The following is a 5,332-nucleotide window of genomic DNA, read 5'->3' as shown; positions in this document are numbered from 1 at the left end:
AGGGCCCTGGGTCGGGGCGCGCGAGGTGAGGGCCCTGGGTCGGGGCGCGCGAGGTGAGGGCCCTGGGTCGGGGCGCGCGAGGTGAGGGCCCTGGGTCGGGGCGCGCGAGGTGAGGGCCCTGGGTCGGGGCGCGCGAGGTGAGGGCCCTGGGTCGGGGCGCGCGAGGTGAGGGCCCTGGGTCGGGGCGCGCGAGGTGAGGGCCCTGGGTCGGGGCGCGCGAGGTGAGGGCCCTGGGTCGGGGCGCGCGAGGTGAGGGCCCTGGGTCGGGGCGCGCGAGGTGAGGGCCCTGGGTCGGGGCGCGCGAGGTGAGGGCCCTGGGTCGGGGCGCGCGAGGTGAGGGCCCTGGGTCGGGGCGCGCGAGGTGAGGGCCCTGGGTCGGGGCGCGCGAGGTGAGGGCCCTGGGTCGGGGCGCGCGAGGTGAGGGCCCTGGGTCGGGGCGCGCGAGGTGAGGGCCCTGGGTCGGGGCGCGCGAGGTGAGGGCCCTGGGTCGGGGCGCGCGAGGTGAGGGCCCTGGGTCGGGGCGCGCGAGGTGAGGGCCCTGGGTCGGGGCGCGCGAGGTGAGGGCCCTGGGTCGGGGCGCGCGAGGTGAGGGCCCTGGGTCGGGGCGCGCGAGGTGAGGGCCCTGGGTCGGGGCGCGCGAGGTGAGGGCCCTGGGTCGGGGCGCGCGAGGTGAGGGCCCTGGGTCGGGGCGCGCGAGGTGAGGGCCCTGGGTCGGGGCGCGCGAGGTGAGGGCCCTGGGTCGGGGCGCGCGAGGTGAGGGCCCTGGGTCGGGGCGCGCGAGGTGAGGGCCCTGGGTCGGGGCGCGCGAGGTGAGGGCCCTGGGTCGGGGGGCGCGAGGTGAGGGCCCTGGGTCGGGGGGCGCGAGGTGAGGGCCCTGGGTCGGGGGGCGCGAGGTGAGGGCCCTGGGTCGGGGTCTCGCCACGTTACACTACCGCTGGGTCAGTATTGCTGAGTGTTTTCTCAACAGAGAAACAAATTGTTACTATTAATGGCATGTGCTTTTCTAGCAAGAGTCCGTGTCCCTGTGTGTACTATACTAAGTGATGTGATATTGTAAGGTGTGTGTGTGTGTGTGTGTATAGTTTGAGTTTGCTGTGATGTGTGTCTGCTTCTCTGGATATTAAACTCTCTGTACGTGGCACGAGACTGCTTCTCTGGATATTAGACTCTGTACGTGGCACGAGACTGCTTCTCTGGATATTAGACTCTGTACGTGGCACGAGACTGCTTCTCTGGGTATTAGACTCTGTACGTGGCATGAGACTGCGTCTCTAGATATTAGACTCGCTGTACATGGTCTGATACTGCTTCTCTGGATATTAGACTATGTGGCACAATACTACTTCTCTGGATATTAGACTCTCTGTACGTGGCCTGATACTGCTTCTCTGGATATTAGACTCTCTGTACGTGGCCTGATACTGCTTCACTGGATATTAGACACTGTACGTGGCCTGATACTGCTTCACTGGATATTAGGCTCTCTGTACGTGGCCTGATACTGCTTCTCTGGATGTTACTCTCTGTACGTGGCCTGATACTGCTTCTCTGGATATTAGACTCTCTGTACGTGGCCTGATACTGCTTCTCTGGATATTAGACTCTCTGTACGTGGCCTGATACTGCTTCTCTGGATATTAGACTCTCTGTACGTGGTCTGATACTGCTTCTCTGGATATTAGACTCTCTGTACGTGGTCTGATACTGCTTCTCTGGATATTAGACTCTCTGTACGTGGTCTGATACTGCTTCTCTGGATATTAGACTCTGTACGTGGTCTGATACTGCTTCTCTGGATATTAGACTCTCTGTACGTGGTCTGATACCGCTTCTCTGGATATTAGACTCTCTGTACGTGGTCTGATACTGCTTCTCTGGATATTAGACTCTCTGTACGTGTCCTGAGACTGTGTGTCTCTGGATATTAGATTCTCTGTACGTGGCACGAGACTGCGTCTCTGGATATTAGACTCTCTGTACGTGGTCTGATTCTGCTTCTCTGGATATTAGACTCTCTGTACGTGTCCTGAGATTTTGTGTCTCTGGATATTAGACTCTCTGTACGTGGCACGAGACTGCGTCTCTGGATATTAGACTCTCTCTCTGTACGTGTCCTGATACGGCTTCTCTGGATATGGGAGACCGAGCAATGTCCGACCTCCCCTCCCCCTGCGGATTACCGATAGGAACTCTCCCTAATCCCTGTGTCTCTCCGCATGCTTTGACCGACTGACCACGAGGCGGCCGAGACAGCCTCTCCTAAGCCTTTCCGCCTGGAGACACATGAAATAGCAGAGGCTGCAATTATCACCGGGCGCCAAACCAGCCGATGCCACGCTCGTCAAACGAGTCATTCCCGACCAGCATTGGCAGATTCATTGTTATTAAAATCACACCCAGTGTCTGTGATGTAGGGTAATTAGTGGATTTTGGGTTTGTGGGCTCCGGGTCAGGATTCTCCTCTTGGATTCCCGTCACCTCCCGGGTTCCCGGTCACCATCTCTCACGGCGTCCAACGATGACCCATGGAAAGCCCCTCCCCGTTCGGGCTGTGTGATCTGCCCGACTGGTTGGACCACCCTGATGGAGCCCAGATTGGGAGTCGGGTGTAGAATGGTTTGAAGGGCTGAGGAGTGACCATGTGGCCCGGGAAATCCCTTCCTGGCCCTCGGGGGGCCATAGAGTTATATACTGCACACCATAAGTAATATTCAGTGATGCAATTACCGGTTCTCCCTGCTCCAGGAAAAACCTGTTAATAATCCAGTGACTGTAAAGGAAAAAGGAAGTGAATCAGGACACGACGGATTTCATAAACTTATTTATTGTGCCAAAGTTGCGACGTTTTGGCCAATGCAACGGCCTTCTCTCAAGTGTTAGTGGCACACTCCAAACAACCCAATGTCTCCTATATAGTCCCCAACTCAACAGGTCTCAACAGGTGTGTCGTGCTGGTGATAATCAGTTGGTGTCCTGTAGTCTCCTTCTGCGCCGTCTGTTTCAAGCTCCCGCGGTCCTTGTGGTGACACCATCTGGTACTCCTCCCGTCGTCGCTAATTGGTCCAATCCAGGTCCGACAGTCTTGCGATGATTCAGGTGCCTCTCGGCGCGCCATCATTTGACCGTGGGAACGTAGTGATGACGCCGGCATCTTCTGGATTCCTAGAGGCCGGGCGGCTCCTCGTGTCCAGGAATTCTGTGTATCAAATAACAAACACGTTAGTTCGCTGGAAGTGCCGGGGGAAAAGTCAAAATTATGTCTCGGGCTTCCGACACACTGCTGCGAGCTCGCGCTTACACGCTCCATCCCTTAGGACTCGGCCAGGGTGGCGCTGAGCGGGCGGGGCGGGCTCACGCTGGCCGCGATGAAACACATTGCGGCAATGTGTGTGGCCAGAGTGAACAAGCGCGTCACGTGAGCGGTTCGCCCAATGAGGGCGAACCAGCTCCGTGACGTCGTGGCTGCGCACTCAGGCGTGCGCCTAGCCGGCCACGAAACGCGCGGCCCGAGCAGGGGGATGCGCATGAGCGCCAGCGCGCCTGTTCCCTGCCTGGCTGCACATGCGCGGTGACGTCACGCTCCCTGCTCGGCCAGGAGATTTGTGGCCGGCTTTTTGTGCGCGCGCGGGGGGGGGGGGGGGGGGGGGCACGGCCATGACATCACGGAGCTGGTTCGCCAGCGAGAGTCAAATTCAATTTTGCTTGCTTTGGCAAGCAGCTAAACGCCGAGCAGGAGCTCGCTCACGCTGGCCACACACATTGCTGCAATGTATTTCATCGCGGCCAGCGTGAGCGCCCGCTCAGCGCCACCCTGGCTGCAGCCTTATGTGCCACGCCCCCTGCTTGCGCTCGCAAATTGCAGACGGACAGCCGAGCGAGCACTCATGCTTGGAGAGTTGGTGACGTCACCATTCTCGAGCGGGAGCGCGCTCAGCGGCAGCGGGGCAGCAGCCTCTCTCTCCCTCCCCCTTCTGTCTCTCGCACACTTCTCTCTCCATCCCCCCCGGTTTTCTCTCTCTCCATCCCCCCCGGTTTTCTCTCTCTCCATCCCCCCCGGTTTTCTCTCTCTCCATCCCCCCCGGTTTTCTCTCTCTCCATCCCCCCCCGGTTTTCTCTCTCTCCATCCCCCCCGGTTTCTCTCTTCTCCATCCCCCCGGTTTTCTCTCTCTCCATCCCCCCCGGTTTTCTCTCTCTCCATCCCCCCCGGTTTTCTCTCTCTCCATCCCCCCCGGTTTTCTCTCTCTCCCTCCCCCCTTTTTCTTCTTCTCTTCTTCTTCTTCCTCTTCTTTCTCTCTTCTTCTCCCTCCCCCCCTTTTTCTCTCTCTCCCTCCCCCCTTTTTCTCTCTCTCCTCCCCCCTTTTTCTCTCTCTCCCTCCCCCCTTTTTCTCTCTCTCCCTCCCCCCTTTTTCTCTCTCTCCCTCCCCCCTTTTTCTCTCTCTCCCTCCCCCCTTTTTCTCTCACTCCCCCCTTTTTCTCTCTCTCCCCCCTTTTCCGTTTCTCTCTCCCCCCCCGTCTCTCTTCCCCCTGCATTTAAATAGAAGATGCTATTCTTTCCCCACTCTCTCTCACTCCCTCTTCTCTCCACCTTTTCTTTCTTTAATACCTTATACTGTCCCCAATTCTCTCTCCCCTTCTCCAGCATTCTTGCTTTCACCTCACGTCCCATCTGACTTCCTCTTTCTTTCCTCGTCTGCTTTCTGCCTAAACTTTATATCTATCCGACTCTCCATATCTGCCACCAGGCTATGTGCGTTACGATGTCACCAGGCACACAGCCTGCCAGGTACAACACCCCAGTGCCTTTTACATATAGAAAATTGTAATAATCTGCTAGAATTACTAGAATTAACGCTTGATCTCAGGAACCGTAAATCTTCCCAAATATACATAGTACATGCCCCCCACCCCCACCCCCACCACGTCCTGCTCCATCTGAGGGCACCGCAGGAACTGAAAGGAAGGAAGCGTGTGTCAGACGTGACATATGACACACAAATATTGGGGAACCAGGGCCAAACGTGCTGACTTTGCTCCGTGCCGGGTCAGGCGGTGCGGGTCAGCGGTTAATGTTTCACCGGGTGAAGGTTCCGCACACGTGGGCAGCACGCCCCGAGGAAGAGGAGATATGATGTGCAGAGGTTCTTCCGTGATGTCACTGAACTCGAAGGCCTTAAGCAGAGCGTATATATAGTGCCACACAGATATCTATATGTGTGTTACATTACTCACACTATTATTAGCCATAAAAAAAAAAAAAAAATATATATATTATTTAAAAAAATCGCCGTAACATCGCCGGAAGAAGAGATCAGTGTATCTCGAAAGCTCGCAC

At 57.4% G+C, this 5,332-nt stretch overlaps 1 long non-coding RNA gene across 1 annotated transcript; it reads right to left on the bottom strand.

Annotated features, from left to right (window-relative positions):
- Nucleotides 1-2,808: 2,808 nt before the first annotated feature.
- On the bottom strand, nt 2,809-4,969 carry LOC142464539 (uncharacterized). The gene is made up of 2 exons (XR_012787683.1): nt 4,918-4,969; nt 2,809-3,196 (listed from the first exon to the last, which is right to left on the bottom strand). It is a non-coding gene; the product is annotated as an uncharacterized LOC142464539 (long non-coding RNA).
- Between the last annotated feature and the right edge of the window lie 363 nt (nt 4,970-5,332).

This window comes from Ascaphus truei, chromosome 13 (genome assembly GCF_040206685.1).
Source record: "Ascaphus truei isolate aAscTru1 chromosome 13, aAscTru1.hap1, whole genome shotgun sequence".
NCBI classification, from domain to species: Eukaryota; Metazoa; Chordata; class Amphibia; order Anura; family Ascaphidae; genus Ascaphus; species Ascaphus truei.
This window is presented reverse-complemented; position numbering and strand designations above follow the sequence as displayed.